We start from the raw sequence: 20,529 nt of genomic DNA on the forward strand, positions 1-20,529 counted from the left end.
CTAACCCCTAACGCTAACCCTAAGCTCAACCCTCACCCTTCAATTAAACTTTACCCCAGCTGTAGCCCTAACCCTAAGCCGAACCCTAAACCTGACCCTAACATTAACCCAAACACCTAACCCTAAGCCTAATCCTAAACCTAACCCTAACCTTAACCCAAATGCCTAAGCCTAACCCTAACCCTCATCCTTAACCTAAACTTCACTTCACCCTAAACCTAAGGCTAACCCTAACCCTGAAAGTAAAGCTAACCCTTAGCTATCCCCTAACTCTAGCCCTGACCCTAAACCTAATGCTAACCCTAGCCCTAACAGTAACACCCTAAAACATCAGCTTAATGTAAACTTAACACTAACCCTCCCATGAACCCCTAACCCTAACCTTACCCCGCATCCTACACCTAACCCAGACCTAAACCTAACCCTTTCTCTAACCCTAAATTAACCCTAACCTTAACTCTACCCTAACCCTAACAATAACTCTAAACCTGACCATAACCATAATCCTAGACCCTAGCACTAACTCTAACTCTAAATCTAACCCTAAGCTAGCCCTACCCTTTACCGTAAACCTAGCCTTAACCCTAACCTTACCCCTACCCAAACCCTAACGCTATACCTAACCCGAACACTAACCTTAACCCTACTCTAACCTTAAGCCTAACCCTGACTATTAACTGAAACTTCACCCTAACCCTAAGCCTAACTCTAACTCTAACCCTAACCATAACAATTACCCTAAACCCTCGCCTTAACTGTAAACCTAACCCTAACCCTCACCCTAAGCCTTAACCGTATCCCCAACCCTAAACCTAACGCTATCCCCAAACTTGTCCCTAACCCTAACCCTAATACGAACAGTAACCCAAATCTAACCCTAACCCTAATATTAAACCTAAACTTAAATCTACCCTAACCATAAACCTAACCCTAACACCCTAAACCTAACGTCTAACACCGTCTATAATCCTAACCCTTACCATAACCCTCACCCTTAACCTAAACTTCACACTAACCCTAAACCTAACCTAACGCTGACCCTAGACATAACGCCTAACCCTCACCGAACCCTAAACCTATCCTTAACACTAACCTGAACACAAACCCAAACCCTAGCCCTCACCATAAAAATAACCCTCACCCTATCCTGAACTTCATCCAAACACTAACCATAACCTTAACCCTAAACCTAGACCTAACCCAAACCCTAACCTTAAACCTAACTCTAAGAATAACGCTAGTCCATCTGTAACCCTAAACCGAACACTTACAATAGCCCTGAACCTAACCCTAAAATAATCCTAATCCGAACCCTAGACCTAATCCTAACCCTACCCCTCACCTTTACCCTAAATAGAACACTAAGTCTAACCCTCAACATGGACCTAAACCTAATTCTTACCCTACACCTAACCCTAATCCTAAACCAAACCTAACTCTGACTATAACCCTAATCATAACAATTACCCTAAACCCTCACCTTAACTGTAAAACTAACCGTAACCCGCACCCTAAATCCTAACCGTATCCCACAACCCTAACCCTAATGCGATCCCTAACCCTAACCCTAACATTAACCTGAAACCCCTGAGCCCTAATGATAAACCTAACCCTAACACAAACCCTAACCCTAACACCAAAGCCTAGCAAAAACCTTAACCCTAACTCTCACCCTAACGCTAACACTAACCCGAAACCGAATCATGAACCTAACCCTAAGCCTGAACCAAACCTAACCATGACCAGAACCGCAAGGCCTAACCGGAACCCTCACCCAAACCCTAACCCTAAACTACACCTCTAACCCCTAACGCCTTATCATAACGATAATCCTAACCCTAACCAACCCTAACCCTAAAACTAACCCTCACCCCAACCACAAAGCCTAACACAACCATGACCCTAACCCTAAACGTAACACTAAACTTAACCCTAACCTTTAATCTAACCCTAACCCTAAAACTGAACACAACCCCTGAACGTAACCCTAACCCTGAACATAACCTTAACACTAACCTGAAAACAAGCCCCAACCTTAGCCATAACCCTAACCCTCACCCTATCTTAAACTTCACCCTATCCCTAACCTAAAACTCACCCTGACTTTAACCCTAACCCTCCCCATAAACCTAACCCTCACCTTAACCTTGGCCCACCTGTAACCCGAAACCTAACCCTTACAATAACTCTGACCCTAATCCTCGCCCTAAACCTAATTCTAATTCTAACCCTGACCCTAACCCTAACCTAACCTCAACCCTATCTTTAAGCCTACCATAAACTTAAACCTAACCCTAACCCTTAACCTTAACTCTAACCCTAACCCTAGCCCTAACCCTAACCTTAACGGTAACACTTACCCAGAACCCTCACCTTAACTGTAAATGCAACTCTAACTCTTACCCTAACCCTAAACTTAACCCTAATTATAACCTTAACCTAAACCTAACTGAAACAGTAACCCTTAACCCTAACTCTCATCCTAATCCTTAGCCTAAAACTAACCTTAACCCTAAACCTAACCCTAACCGCTGACCCTAACTCTAACCCTAACCCTAAGCCGAACCCTCACCCTTAACCAGAATTTCACCCTAAGCATAACGCTAAGCGTACCCTAACTTCATTCAAACCCGAACCCTAAGCAAAACTAACACTAACACTACACGTAACCCTAACCCTAAGCCTAACCCTAACCCTGACTCTGACCTGAACCCAAACCCCTAACCCCAACCCTCTCGCTTAACATAAACTTCTCTGTAACCCTAACCCTAAAACTAAACGTAACACTAAATCTCCCCTAACCCTGACCGTACCATAAACGTAACCCTAACTCTAAACTCAAAACTAACCCTGACCCTAACTCTAACTCTAACCCTAATCCTAACCCTAAAACTTACCCTCCACACTCAGCTTCAATGGAAACCTAGCACTAACCCTCATCTTACCATCTAAACCTAACCTCAACCCTTAACCTAACCCTATCTATAACCTTCACCTAGCCCTAAACCTAAACATGACTTAACCCTAACACTAACCCTAACCCTAAATCTAAACCTAACCTTAACCCTAAACTGAATCCTAACCTAAGCTCTAACCCTAACCCCTAACGCTAACCCTAAGCTCAACCCTCACCCTTCAATTAAACTTTACCCCAGCTGTAGCCCTAACCCTAAGCCGAACCCTAAACCTGACCCTAACATTAACCCAAACACCTAACCCTAAGCCTAATCCTAAACCTAACCCTAACCTTAACCCAAATGCCTAAGCCTAACCCTAACCCTCATCCTTAACCTAAACTTCACCCTAAACCTAAGGCTAACCCTAACCCTGAAAGTAAAGCTAACCCTTAACTATCCCCTAACTCTAGCCCTGACCCTAAACCTAATGCTAACCCTAGCCCTAACAGTAACACCCTAAAACATCAGCTTAATGTAAACTTAACACTAACCCTCCCATGAACCCCTAACCCTAACCTTACCCCGCATCCTACACCTAACCCAGACCTAAACCTAACCCTTTCTCTAACCCTAAATTAACCCTAACCTTAACTCTACCCTAACCCTAACAATAACTCTAAACCTGACCATAACCATAATCCTAGACCCTAGCACTAACTCTAACTCTAAATCTAACCCTAAGCTAGCCCTACCCTTTACCGTAAACCTAGCCTTAACCCTAACCTTACCCCTACCCAAACCCTAACGCTATACCTAACCCGAACACTAACCTTAACCCTACTCTAACCTTAAGCCTCACCCTGACTATTAACTGAAACTTCACCCTAACCCTAAGCCTAACTCTAACTCTAACCCTAACCATAACAATTACCCTAAACCCTCGCCTTAACTGTAAACCTAACCCTAACCCTCACCCTAAGCCTTAACCGTATCCCCAACCCTAAACCTAACGCTATCCCCAAACTTGTCCCTAACCCTAACCCTAACCCTAATACGAACAGTAACCCAAATCTAACCCTAACCCTAATATTAAACCTAAACTTAAATCTACCCTAACCATAAACCTAACCCTAACACCCTAAACCTAACGTCTAACACCGTCTATAATCCTAACCCTTACCATAACCCTCACCCTTAACCTAAACTTCACACTAACCCTAAACCTAACCTAACGCTGACCCTAGACATAACGCCTAACCCTAACCGAACCCTAAACCTATCCTTAACACTAACCTGAACACAAACCCAAACCCTAGCCCTCACCATAAAAATAACCCTCACCCTATCCTGAACTTCATCCAAACACTAACCATAACCTTAACCCTAAACCTAGACCTAACCCAAACCCTAACCTTAAACCTAACTCTAAGAATAACGCTAGTCCATCTGTAACCCTAAACCGAACACTTACAATAGCCCTGAACCTAACCCTAAAATAATCCTAATCCGAACCCTAGACCTAATCCTAACCCTACCCCTCACCTTTACCCTAAATAGAACACTAAGTCTAACCCTCAACATGGACCTAAACCTAATTCTTACCCTACACCTAACCCTAATCCTAAACCAAACCCTAACTCTGACTATAACCCTAATCATAACAATTACCCTAAACCCTCACCTTAACTGTAAAACTAACCGTAACCCGCACCCTAAATCCTAACCGTATCCCACAACCCTAACCCTAATGCGATCCCTAACCCTAACCCTAACATTAACCTGAAACCCCTGAGCCCTAATGATAAACCTAACCCTAACACAAACCCTAACCCTAACACCAAAGCCTAGCAAAAACCTTAACCCTAACTCTCACCCTAACGCTAACACTAACCCGAAACCGAATCATGAACCTAACCCTAAGCCTGAACCAAACCTAACCATGACCAGAACCGCAAGGCCTAACCGGAACCCTCACCCAAACCCTAACCCTAAACTACACCTCTAACCCCTAACGCCTTATCATAACGATAATCCTAACCCTAACCAACCCTAACCCTAAAACTAACCCTCACCCCAACCACAAAGCCTAACACAACCATGACCCTAACCCTAAACGTAACACTAAACTTAACCCTAACCTTTAATCTAACCCTAACCCTAAAACTGAACACAACCCCTGAACATAACCCTAACCCTGAACATAACCTTAACACTAACCTGAAAACAAGCCCCAACCTTAGCCATAACCCTAACCCTCACCCTATCTTAAACTTCACCCTATCCCTAACCTAAAACTCACCCTGACTTTAACCCTAACCCTCCCCATAAACCTAACCCTCACCTTAACCTTGGCCCACCTGTAACCCGAAACATAACCCTTACAATAACTCTGACCCTAATCCTCGCCCTAAACCTAATTCTAATTCTAACCCTGACCCTAACCCTAACCTAACCTCAACCCTATCTTTAAGCCTACCATAAACTTAAACCTAACCCTAACCCTTAACCTTAACTCTAACCCTAACCCTAGCCCTAACCCTAACCTTAACGGTAACACTTACCCAGAACCCTCACCTTAACTGTAAATGTAACTCTAACTCTTACCCTAACCCTAAACTTAACCCTAATTATAACCTTAGCCTAAACCTAACTGAAACAGTAACCCTTAACCCTAACTCTCATCCTAATCCTTAGCCTAAAACTAACCTTAACCCTAAACCTAACCCTAACCACTGACCCTAACTCTAACCCTAACCCTAAGCCGAACCCTCACCCTTAACCAGAATTTCACCCTAAGCATAACGCTAAGCATACCCTAACTTCATTCAAACCCGAACCCTAAGCAAAACTAACACTAACACTACACGTAACCCTAACCCTAAGCCTAACCCTAACCCTGACTCTGACCTGAACCCAAACCCCTAACCCCAACCCTCTCGCTTAACATAAACTTCTCTGTAACCCTAACCCTAAAACTAAACGTAACACTAAATCTCCCCTAACCCTGACCGTACCATAAACGTAACCCTAACTCTAAACTCAAAACTAACCCTGACCCTAACTCTAACTCTAACCCTAATCCTAACCCTAAAACTTACCCTACACACTCAGCTTCAATGGAAACCTAGCACTAACCCTCATCTTACCATCTAAACCTAACCTCAACCCTTAACCTAACCCTATCTATAACCTTCACCTAGCCCTAAACCTAAACATGACTTAACCCTAACACTAACCCTAACCCTAAATCTAAACCTAACCTTAACCCTAAACTGAATCCTAACCTAAGCTCTAACCCTAACCCCTAACGCTAACCCTAAGCTCAACCCTCACCCTTCAATTAAACTTTACCCCAGCTGTAGCCCTAACCCTAAGCCGAACCCTAAACCTGACCCTAACATTAACCCAAACACCTAACCCTAAGCCTAATCCTAAACCTAACCCTAACCTTAACCCAAATGCCTAAGCCTAACCCTAACCCTCATCCTTAACCTAAACTTCACCCTAAACCTAAGGCTAACCCTAACCCTGAAAGTAAAGCTAACCCTTAGCTATCCCCTAACTCTAGCCCTGACCCTAAACCTAATGCTAACCCTAGCCCTAACAGTAACACCCTAAAACATCAGCTTAATGTAAACTTAACACTAACCCTCCCATGAACCCCTAACCCTAACCTTACCCCGCATCCTACACCTAACCCAGACCTAAACCTAACCCTTTCTCTAACCCTAAATTAACCCTAACCTTAACTCTACCCTAACCCTAACAATAACTCTAAACCTGACCATAACCATAATCCTAGACCCTAGCACTAACTCTAACTCTAAATCTAACCCTAAGCTAGCCCTACCCTTTACCGTAAACCTAGCCTTAACCCTAACCTTACCCCTACCCAAACCCTAACGCTATACCTAACCCGAACACTAACCTTAACCCTACTCTAACCTTAAGCCTAACCCTGACTATTAACTGAAACTTCACCCTAACCCTAAGCCTAACTCTAACTCTAACCCTAACCATAACAATTACCCTAAACCCTCGCCTTAACTGTAAACCTAACCCTAACCCTCACCCTAAGCCTTAACCGTATCCCCAACCCTAAACCTAACGCTATCCCCAAACTTGTCCCTAACCCTAACCCTAATACGAACAGTAACCCAAATCTAACCCTAACCCTAATATTAAACCTAAACTTAAATCTACCCTAACCATAAACCTAACCCTAACACCCTAAACCTAACGTCTAACACCGTCTATAATCCTAACCCTTACCATAACCCTCACCCTTAACCTAAACTTCACACTAACCCTAAACCTAACCTAACGCTGACCCTAGACATAACGCCTAACCCTCACCGAACCCTAAACCTATCCTTAACACTAACCTGAACACAAACCCAAACCCTAGCCCTCACCATAAAAATAACCCTCACCCTATCCTGAACTTCATCCAAACACTAACCATAACCTTAACCCTAAACCTAGACCTAACCCAAACCCTAACCTTAAACCTAACTCTAAGAATAACGCTAGTCCATCTGTAACCCTAAACCGAACACTTACAATAGCCCTGAACCTAACCCTAAAATAATCCTAATCCGAACCCTAGACCTAATCCTAACCCTACCCCTCACCTTTACCCTAAATAGAACACTAAGTCTAACCCTCAACATGGACCTAAACCTAATTCTTACCCTACACCTAACCCTAATCCTAAACCAAACCTAACTCTGACTATAACCCTAATCATAACAATTACCCTAAACCCTCACCTTAACTGTAAAACTAACCGTAACCCGCACCCTAAATCCTAACCGTATCCCACAACCCTAACCCTAATGCGATCCCTAACCCTAACCCTAACATTAACCTGAAACCCCTGAGCCCTAATGATAAACCTAACCCTAACACAAACCCTAACCCTAACACCAAAGCCTAGCAAAAACCTTAACCCTAACTCTCACCCTAACGCTAACACTAACCCGAAACCGAATCATGAACCTAACCCTAAGCCTGAACCAAACCTAACCATGACCAGAACCGCAAGGCCTAACCGGAACCCTCACCCAAACCCTAACCCTAAACTACACCTCTAACCCCTAACGCCTTATCATAACGATAATCCTAACCCTAACCAACCCTAACCCTAAAACTAACCCTCACCCCAACCACAAAGCCTAACACAACCATGACCCTAACCCTAAACGTAACACTAAACTTAACCCTAACCTTTAATCTAACCCTAACCCTAAAACTGAACACAACCCCTGAACGTAACCCTAACCCTGAACATAACCTTAACACTAACCTGAAAACAAGCCCCAACCTTAGCCATAACCCTAACCCTCACCCTATCTTAAACTTCACCCTATCCCTAACCTAAAACTCACCCTGACTTTAACCCTAACCCTCCCCATAAACCTAACCCTCACCTTAACCTTGGCCCACCTGTAACCCGAAACCTAACCCTTACAATAACTCTGACCCTAATCCTCGCCCTAAACCTAATTCTAATTCTAACCCTGACCCTAACCCTAACCTAACCTCAACCCTATCTTTAAGCCTACCATAAACTTAAACCTAACCCTAACCCTTAACCTTAACTCTAACCCTAACCCTAGCCCTAACCCTAACCTTAACGGTAACACTTACCCAGAACCCTCACCTTAACTGTAAATGTAACTCTAACTCTTACCCTAACCCTAAACTTAACCCTAATTATAACCTTAGCCTAAACTTAACTGAAACAGTAACCCTTAACCCTAACTCTCATCCTAATCCTTAGCCTAAAACTAACCTTAACCCTAAACCTAACCCTAACCACTGACCCTAACTCTAACCCTAACCCTAAGCCGAACCCTCACCCTTAACCAGAATTTCACCCTAAGCATAACGCTAAGCGTACCCTAACTTCATTCAAACCCGAACCCTAAGCAAAACTAACACTAACACTACACGTAACCCTAACCCTAAGCCTAACCCTAACCCTGACTCTGACCTGAACCCAAACCCCTAACCCCAACCCTCTCGCTTAACATAAACTTCTCTGTAACCCTAACCCTAAAACTAAACGTAACACTAAATCTCCCCTAACCCTGACCGTACCATAAACGTAACCCTAACTCTAAACTCAAAACTAACCCTGACCCTAACTCTAACTCTAACCCTAATCCTAACCCTAAAACTTACCCTCCACACTCAGCTTCAATGGAAACCTAGCACTAACCCTCATCTTACCATCTAAACCTAACCTCAACCCTTAACCTAACCCTATCTATAACCTTCACCTAGCCCTAAACCTAAACATGACTTAACCCTAACACTAACCCTAACCCTAAATCTAAACCTAACCTTAACCCTAAACTGAATCCTAACCTAAGCTCTAACCCTAACCCCTAACGCTAACCCTAAGCTCAACCCTCACCCTTCAATTAAACTTTACCCCAGCTGTAGCCCTAACCCTAAGCCGAACCCTAAACCTGACCCTAACATTAACCCAAACACCTAACCCTAAGCCTAATCCTAAACCTAACCCTAACCTTAACCCAAATGCCTAAGCCTAACCCTAACCCTCATCCTTAACCTAAACTTCACCCTAAACCTAAGGCTAACCCTAACCCTGAAAGTAAAGCTAACCCTTAACTATCCCCTAACTCTAGCCCTGACCCTAAACCTAATGCTAACCCTAGCCCTAACAGTAACACCCTAAAACATCAGCTCAATGTAAACTTAACACTAACCCTCCCATGAACCCCTAACCCTAACCTTACCCCGCATCCTACACCTAACCCAGACCTAAACCTAACCCTTTCTCTAACCCTAAATTAACCCTAACCTTAACTCTACCCTAACCCTAACAATAACTCTAAACCTGACCATAACCATAATCCTAGACCCTAGCACTAACTTTAACTCTAAATCTAACCCTAAGCTAGCCCTACCCTTTACCGTAAACCTAGCCTTAACCCTAACCTTACCCCTACCCAAACCCTAACGCTATACCTAACCCGAACACTAACCTTAACCCTACTCTAACCTTAAGCCTCACCCTGACAATTAACTGAAACTTCACCCTAACCCTAAGCCTAACTCTAACTCTAACCCTAACCATAACAATTACCCTAAACCCTCGCCTTAACTGTAAACCTAACCCTAACCCTCACCCTAAGCCTTAACCGTATCCCCAACCCTAAACCTAACGCTATCCCCAAACTTGTCCCTAACGCTAACCCTAATACGAACAGTAACCCAAATCTAACCCTAACCCTAATATTAAACCTAAACTTAAATCTACCCTAACCATAAACCTAACCCTAACACCCTAAACCTAACGTCTAACACCGTCTATAATCCTAACCCTTACCATAACCCTCACCCTTAACCTAAACTTCACACTAACCCTAAACCTAACCTAACGCTGACCCTAGACATAACGCCTAACCCTCACCGAACCCTAAACCTATCCTTAACACTAACCTGAACACAAACCCAAACCCTAGCCCTCACCATAAAAATAACCCTCACCCTATCCTGAACTTCATCCAAACACTAACCATAACCTTAACCCTAAACCTAGACCTAACCCAAACCCTAACCTTAAACCTAACTCTAAGAATAACGCTAGTCCATCTGTAACCCTAAACCGAACACTTACAATAGCCCTGAACCTAACCCTAAAATAATCCTAATCCGAACCCTAGACCTAATCCTAACCCTACCCCTCACCTTTACCCTAAATAGAACACTAAGTCTAACCCTCAACATGGACCTAAACCTAATTCTTACCCTACACCTAACCCTAATCCTAAACCAAACCTAACTCTGACTATAACCCTAATCATAACAATTACCCTAAACCCTCACCTTAACTGTAAAACTAACCGTAACACGCACCCTAAATCCTAACCGTATCCCACAACCCTAACCCTAATGCGATCCCTAACCCTAACCCTAACATTAACCTGAAACCCCTGAGCCCTAATGATAAACCTAACCCTAACACAAACCCTAACCCTAACACCAAAGCCTAGCAAAAACCTTAACCCTAACTCTCACCCTAACGCTAACACTAACCCGAAACCGAATCATGAACCTAACCCTAAGCCTGAACCAAACCTAACCATGACCAGAACCGCAAGGCCTAACCGGAACCCTCACCCAAACCCTAACCCTAAACTACACCTCTAACCCCTAATGCCTTATCATAACGATAATCCTAACCCTAACCAACCCTAACCCTAAAACTAACCCTCACCCCAACCACAAAGCCTAACACAACCATGACCCTAACCCTAAACGTAACACTAAACTTAACCCTAACCTTTAATCTAACCCTAACCCTAAAACTGAACACAACCCCTGAACGTAACCCTAACCCTGAACATAACCTTAACACTAACCTGAAAACAAGCCCCAACCTTAGCCATAACCCTAACCCTCACCCTATCTTAAACTTCACCCTATCCCTAACCTAAAACTCACCCTGACTTTAACCCTAACCCTCCCCATAAACCTAACCCTCACCTTAACCTTGGCCCACCTGTAACCCGAAACATAACCCTTACAATAACTCTGACCCTAATCCTCGCCCTAAACCTAATTCTAATTCTAACCCTGACCCTAACCCTAACCTAACCTCAACCTTATCTTTAAGCCTACCATAAACTTAAACCTAACCCTAACCCTTAACCTTAACTCTAACCCTAACCCTAGCCCTAACCCTAACCTTAACGGTAACACTTACCCAGAACCCTCACCTTAACTGTAAATGTAACTCTAACTCTTACCCTAACCCTAAACTTAACCCTAATTATAACCTTAACCTAAACCTAACTGAAACAGTAACCCTTAACCCTAACTCTCATCCTAATCCTTAGCCTAAAACTAACCTTAACCCTAAACCTAACCCTAACCACTGACCCTAACTCTAACCCTAACCCTAAGCCGAACCCTCACCCTTAACCAGAATTTCACCCTAAGCATAACGCTAAGCGTACCCTAACTTCATTCAAACCCGAACCCTAAGCAAAACTAACACTAACACTACACGTAACCCTAACCCTAAGCCTAACCCTAACCCTGACTCTGACCTGAACCCAAACCCCTAACCCCAACCCTCTCGCTTAACATAAACTTCTCTGTAACCCTAACCCTAAAACTAAACGTAACACTAAATCTCCCCTAACCCTGACCGTACCATAAACGTAACCCTAACTCTAAACTCAAAACTAACCCTGACCCTAACTCTAACTCTAACCCTAATCCTAACCCTAAAACTTACCCTCCACACTCAGCTTCAATGGAAACCTAGCACTAACCCTCATCTTACCATCTAAACCTAACCTCAACCCTTAACCTAACCCTATCTATAACCTTCACCTAGCCCTAAACCTAAACATGACTTAACCCTAACACTAACCCTAACCCTAAATCTAAACCTAACCTTAACCCTAAACTGAATCCTAACCTAAGCTCTAACCCTAACCCCTAACGCTAACCCTAAGCTCAACCCTCACCCTTCAATTAAACTTTACCCCAGCTGTAGCCCTAACCCTAAGCCGAACCCTAAACCTGACCCTAACATTAACCCAAACACCTAACCCTAAGCCTAATCCTAAACCTAACCCTAACCTTAACCCAAATGCCTAAGCCTAACCCTAACCCTCATCCTTAACCTAAACTTCACCCTAAACCTAAGGCTAACCCTAACCCTGAAAGTAAAGCTAACCCTTAACTATCCCCTAACTCTAGCCCTGACCCTAAACCTAATGCTAACCCTAGCCCTAACAGTAACACCCTAAAACATCAGCTTAATGTAAACTTAACACTAACCCTCCCATGAACCCCTAACCCTAACCCTACCCCGCATCCTACACCTAACCCAGACCTAAACCTAACCCTTTCTCTAACCCTAAATTAACCCTAACCTTAACTCTACCCTAACCCTAACAATAACTCTAAACCTGACCATAACCATAATCCTAAACCCTAGCACTAACTCTAACTCTAAATCTAACCCTAAGCTAGCCCTACCCTTTACCGTAAACCTAGCCTTAACCCTAACCTTACCCCTACCCAAACTTTAACGCTATACCTAACCCGAACACTAACCTTAACCCTACTCTAACCTTAAGCCTCACCCTGACTATTAACTGAAACTTCACCCTAACCCTAAGCCTAACTCTAACTCTAACCCTAACCATAACAATTACCCTAAACCCTCGCCTTAACTGTAAACCTAACCCTAACCCTCACCCTAATCCTTAACCGTATCTCCAACCCTAAACCTAACGCTATCCCCAAACTTATCCCTAACCCTAACCCTAATACGAACAGTAACCCAAATCTAACCCTAACCCTAATATTAAACCTAAACTTAAATCTACCCTAACCATAAACCTAACCCTAACACCCTAAACCTAACGTCTAACACCGTCTATAATCCTAACCCTTACCATAACACTCACCCTTAACCTAAACTTCACACTAACCCTAAACCTAACCTAACGCTGACCCTAGACATAACGCCTATCCCTAACCGAACCCTAAACCTATCCTTAACACTAACCTGAACACAAACCCAAACCCTAGCCCTCACCATAAAAATAACCCTCACCCTGTCCTGAACTTCATCCAAACACTAACCATAACCTTAACCCTAAACCTAGACCTAACCCAAACCCTAACCTTAAACCTAACTCTAAGAATAACGCTAGTCCATCTGTAACCCTAAACCGAACACTTACAATAGCCCTGAACCTAACCCTAAAATAATCCTAATCCTAACCCTAGACCTAATCCTAACCCTACCCCTAACCTTTACCCTAAATAGAACACTAAGTCTAACCCTCAACATGGACCTAAACCTAATTCTTACCCTACACCTAACCCTAATCCTAAACCAAACCCTAACTCTGACTATAACCCTAATCATAACAATTACCCTAAACCCTCACCTTAACTGTAAAACTAACCGTAACCCGCACCCTAAATCCTAACCGTATCCCACAACCCTAACCCTAATGCGATCCCTAACCCTAACCCTAACATTAACCTGAAACCCCTGAGCCCTAATGATAAACCTAACCCTAACACAAACCCTAACCCTAACACCAAAGCCTAGCAAAAACCTTAACCCTAACTCTCACCCTAACGCTAACACTAACCCGAAACCGAATCATGAACCTAACCCTAAGCCTGAACCAAACCTAACCATGACCAGAACCGCAAGGCCTAACCGGAACCCTCACCCAAACCCTAACCCTAAACTACACCTCTAACCCCTAACGCCTTATCATAACGATAATCCTAACCCTAACCAACCCTAACCCTAAAACTAACCCTCACCCCAACCACAAAGCCTAACACAACCATGACCCTAACCCTAAACGTAACACTAAACTTAACCCTAACCTTTAATCTAACCCTAACCCTAAAACTGAACACAACCCCTGAACGTAACCCTAACCCTGAACATAACCTTAACACTAACCTGAAAACAAGCCCCAACCTTAGCCATAACCCTAACCCTCACCCTATCTTAAACTTCACCCTATCCCTAACCTAAAACTCACCCTGACTTTAACCCTAACCCTCCCCATAAACCTAACCCTCACCTTAACCTTGGCCCACCTGTAACCCGAAACATAACCCTTACAATAACTCTGACCCTAATCCTCGCCCTAAACCTAATTCTAATTCTAACCCTGACCCTAACCCTAACCTAACCTCAACCCTATCTTTAAGCCTACCATAAACTTAAACCTAACCCTAACCCTTAACCTTAACTCTAACCCTAACCCTAGCCCTAACCCTAACCTTAACGGTAACACTTACCCAGAACCCTCACCTTAACTGTAAATGTAACTCTAACTCTTACCCTAACCCTAAACTTAACCCTAATTATAACCTTAACCTAAACCTAACTGAAACAGTAACCCTTAACCCTAACTCTCATCCTAATCCTTAGCCTAAAACTAACCTTAACCCTAAACCTAACCCTAACCACTGACCCTAACTCTAACCCTAACCCTAAGCCAAACCCTCACCCTTAACCAGAATTTCACCCTAAGCATAACGCTAAGCGTACCCTAACTTCATTCAAACCCGAACCCTAAGCAAAACTAACACTAACACTACACGTAACCCTAACCCTAAGCCTAACCCTAACCCTGACTCTGACCTGAACCCAAACCCCTAACCCCAACCCTCTCGCTTAACATAAACTTCTCTGTAACCCTAACCCTAAAACTAAACGTAACACTAAATCTCCCCTAACCCTGACCGTACCATAAACGTAACCCTAACTCTAAACTCAAAACTAACCCTGACCCTAACTCTAACTCTAACCCTAATCCTAACCCTAAAACTTACCCTCCACACTCAGCTTCAATGGAAACCTAGCACTAACCCTCATCTTACCATCTAAACCTAACCTCAACCCTTAACCTAACCCTATCTATAACCTTCACCTAGCCCTAAACCTAAACATGACTTAACCCTAACACTAACCCTAACCCTAAATCTAAACCTAACCTTAACCCTAAACTGAATCCTAACCTAAGCTCTAACCCTAACCCCTAACGCTAACCCTAAGCTCAACCCTCACCCTTCAATTAAACTTTACCCCAGCTGTAGCCCTAACCCTAAGCCGAACCCTAAACCTGACCCTAACATTAACCCAAACACCTAACCCTAAGCCTAATCCTAAACCTAACCCTAACCTTAACCCAAATGCCTAAGCCTAACCCTAACCCTCATCCTTAACCTAAACTTCACCCTAAACCTAAGGCTAACCCTAACCCTGAAAGTAAAGCTAACCCTTAACTATCCCCTAACTCTAGCCCTGACCCTAAACCTAATGCTAACCCTAGCCCTAACAGTAACACCCTAAAACATCAGCTTAATGTAAACTTAACACTAACCCTCCCATGAACCCCTAACCCTAACCTTACCCCGCATCCTACACCTAACCCAGACCTAAACCTAACCCTTTCTCTAACCCTAAATTAACCCTAACCTTAACTCTACCCTAACCCTAACAATAACTCTAAACCTGACCATAACCATAATCCTAGACCCTAGCACTAACTCTAACTCTAAATCTAACCCTAAGCTAGCCCTACCCTTTACCGTAAACCTAGCCTTAACCCTAACCTTACCCCTACCCAAACCCTAACGCTATACCTAACCCGAACACTAACCTTAACCCTACTCTAACCTTAAGCCTAACCCTGACTATTAACTGAAACTTCACCCTAACCCTAAGCCTAACTCTAACTCTAACCCTAACCATAACAATTACCCTAAACCCTCGCCTTAACTGTAAACCTAACCCTAACCCTCACCCTAAGCCTTAACCGTATCCCCAACCCTAAACCTAACGCTATCCCCAAACTTGTCCCTAACCCTAACCCTAACCCTAATACGAACAGTAACCCAAATCTAACCCTAACCCTAATATTAAACCTAAACTTAAATCTACCCTAACCATAAACCTAACCCTAACACCCTAAACCTAACGTCTAACACCGTCTATAATCCTAACCCTTACCATAACCCTCACCCTTAACCTAAACTTCACACTAACCCTAAACCTAACCTAACGCTGACCCTAGACATAACGCCTAACCCTAACCGAACCCTAAACCTATCCTTAACACTAACCTGAACACAAACCCAAACCCTAGCCCTCACCATAAAAATAACCCTCACCCTATCCTGAACTTCATCCAAACACTAACCATAACCTTAACCCTAAACCTAGACCTAACCCAAACCCTAATCTTAAACCTAACTCTAAGAATAACGCTAGTCCATCTGTAACCCTAAACCGAACACTTACAATAGCCCTGAACCTAACCCTAAAATAATCCTAATCCTAACCCTAGACCTAATCCTAACCCTACCCCTCACCTTTACCCTAAATAGAACACTAAGTCTAACCCTCAACATGGACCTAAACCTAATTCTTACCCTACACCTAACCCTAATCCTAAACCAAACCTAACTCTGACTATAACCCTAATCATAACAATTACCCTAAACCCTCACCTTAACTGTAAAACTAACCGTAACCCGCACCCTAAATCCTAACCGTATCCCACAACCCTAACCCTAATGCGATCCCTAACCCTAACCCTAACATTAACCTGAAACCCCTGAGCCCTAATGATAAACCTAACCCTAACACAAACCCTAACCCTAACACCAAAGCCTAGCAAAAACCTTAACCCTAACTCTCACCCTAACGCTAACACTAACCCGAAACCGAATCATGAACCTAACCCTAAGCCTGAACCAAACCTAACCATGACCAGAACCGCAAGGCCTAACCGGAACCCTCACCCAAACCCTAACCCTAAACTACACCTCTAACCCCTAACGCCTTATCATAACGATAATCCTAACCCTAACCAACCCTAACCCTAAAACTAACCCTCACCCCAACCACAAAGCCTAACACAACCATGACCCTAACCCTAAACGTAACACTAAACTTAACCCTAACCTTTAATCTAACCCTAACCCTAAAACTGAACACAACCCCTGAACGTAACCCTAACCCTGAACATAACCTTAACACTAACCTGAAAACAAGCCCCAACCTTAGCCATAACCCTAACCCTCACCCTATCTTAAACTTCACCCTATCCCTAACCTAAAACTCACCCTGACTTTAACCCTAACCCTCCCCATAAACCTAACCCTCACCTTAACCTTGGCCCACCTGTAACCCGAAACCTAACCCTTACAATAACTCTGACCCTAATCCTCGCCCTAAACCTAATTCTAATTCTAACCCTGACCCTAACCCTAACCTAACCTCAACCCTATCTTTAAGCCTACCATAAACTTAAACCTAACCCTAACCCTTAACCTTAACTCTAACCCTAACCCTAGCCCTAACCCTAACCTTAACGGTAACACTTACCCAGAACCCTCACCTTAACTGTAAATGTAACTCTAACTCTTACCCTAACCCTAAACTTAACCCTAATTATAACCTTAACCTAAACCTAACTGAAACAGTAACCCTTAACCCTAACTCTCATCCTAATCCTTAGCCTAAAACTAACCTTAACCCTAAACCTAACCCTAACCACTGACCCTAACTCTAACCCTAACCCTAAGCCGAACCCTCACCCTTAACCAGAATTTCACCCTAAGCATAACGCTAAGCGTACCCTAACTTCATTCAAACCCGAACCCTAAGCAAAACTAACACTAACACTACACGTAACCCTAACCCTAAGCCTAACCCTAACCCTGACTCTGACCTGAACCCAAACCCCTAACCCCAACCCTCTCGCTTAACATAAACTTCTCTGTAACCCTAACCCTAAAACTAAACGTAACACTAAATCTCCCCTAACCCTGACCGTACCATAAACGTAACCCTAACTCTAAACTCAAAACTAACCCTGACCCTAACTCTAACTCTAACCCTAATCCTAACCCTAAAACTTACCCTCCACACTCAGCTTCAATGGAAACCTAGCACTAACCCTCATCTTACCATCTAAACCTAACCTCAACCCTTAACCTAACCCTATCTATAACCTTCACCTAGCCCTAAACCTAAACATGACTTAACCCTAACACTAACCCTAACCCTAAATCTAAACCTAACCTTAACCCTAAACTGAATCCTAACCTAAGCTCTAACCCTAACCCCTAACGCTAACCCTAAGCTCAACCCTCACCCTTCAATTAAACTTTACCCCAGCTGTAGCCCTAACCCTAAGCCGAACCCTAAACCTGACCCTAACATTAACCCAAACACCTAACCCTAAGCCTAATCCTAAACCTAACCCTAACCTTAACCCAAATGCCTAAGCCTAACCCTAACCCTCATCCTTAACCTAAACTTCACCCTAAACCTAAGGCTAACCCTAACCCTGAAAGTAAAGCTAACCCTTAACTATCCCCTAACTCTAGCCCTGACCCTAAACCTAATGCTAACCCTAGCCCTAACAGTAACACCCTAAAACATCAGCTTAATGTAAACTTAACACTAACCCTCCCATGAACCCCTAACCCTAACCTTACCCCGCATCCTACACCTAACCCAGACCTAAACCTAACCCTTTCTCTAACCCTAAATTAACCCTAACCTTAACTCTACCCTAACCCTAACAATAACTCTAAACCTGACCATAACCATAATCCTAGACCCTAGCACTAACTCTAACTCTAAATCTAACCCTAAGCTAGCCCTACCCTTTACCGTAAACCTAGCCTTAACCCTAACCTTACCCCTACCCAAACCCTAACGCTATACCTAACCCGAACACTAACCTTAACCCTACTCTAACCTTAAGCCTAACCCTGACTATTAACTGAAACTTCACCCTAACCCTAAGCCTAACTCTAACTCTAACCCTAACCATAACAATTACCCTAAACCCTCGCCTTAACTGTAAACCTAACCCTAACCCTCACCCTAAGCCTTAACCGTATCCCCAACCCTAAACCTAACGCTATCCCCAAACTTGTCCCTAACCCTAACCCTAACCCTAATACGAACAGTAACCCAAATCTAACCCTAACCCTAATATTAAACCTAAACTTAAATCTACCCTAACCATAAACCTAACCCTAACACCCTAAACCTAACGTCTAACACCGTCTATAATCCTAACCCTTACCATAACCCTCACCCTTAACCTAAACTTCACACTAACCCTAAACCTAACCTAACGCTGACCCTAGACATAACGCCTAACCCTAACCGAACCCTAAACCTATCCTTAACACTAACCTGAACACAAACCCAAACCCTAGCCCTCACCATAAAAATAACCCTCACCCTATCCTGAACTTCATCCAAACACTAACCATAACCTTAACCCTAAACCTAGACCTAACCCAAACCCTAACCTTAAACCTAACTCTAAGAATAACGCTAGTCCATCTGTAACCCTAAACCGAACACTTACAATAGCCCTGAACCTAACCCTAAAATAATCCTAATCCGAACCCTAGACCTAATCCTAACCCTACCCCTCACCTTTACCCTAAATAGAACACTAAGTCTAACCCTCAACATGGACCTAAACCTAATTCTTACCCTACACCTAACCCTAATCCTAAACCAAACCCTAACTCTGACTATAACCCTAATCATAACAATTACCCTAAACCCTCACCTTAACTGTAAAACTAACCGTAACCCGCACCCTAAATCCTAACCGTATCCCACAACCCTAACCGTAATGCGATCCCTAACCCTAACCCTAACATTAACCTGAAACCCCTGAGCCCTAATGATAAACCTAACCCTAACACAAACCCTAACCCTAACACCAAAGCCTAGCAAAAACCTTAACCCTAACTCTCACCCTAACGCTAACACTAACCCGAAACCGAATCATGAACCTAACCCTAAGCCTGAACCAAACCTAACCATGACCAGAACCGCAAGGCCTAACCGGAACCCTCACCCAAACCCTAACCCTAAACTACACCTCTAACCCCTAACGCCTTATCATAACGATAATCCTAACCCTAACCAACCCTAACCCTAAAACTAACCCTCACCCCAACCACAAAGCCTAACACAACCATGACCCTAACCCTAAACGTAACACTAAACTTAACCCTAACCTTTAATCTAACCCTAACCCTAAAA

Source organism: Elephas maximus, chromosome 14 (genome assembly GCF_024166365.1).
Source record: "Elephas maximus indicus isolate mEleMax1 chromosome 14, mEleMax1 primary haplotype, whole genome shotgun sequence".
NCBI lineage: Eukaryota > Metazoa > Chordata > Mammalia > Proboscidea > Elephantidae > Elephas > Elephas maximus.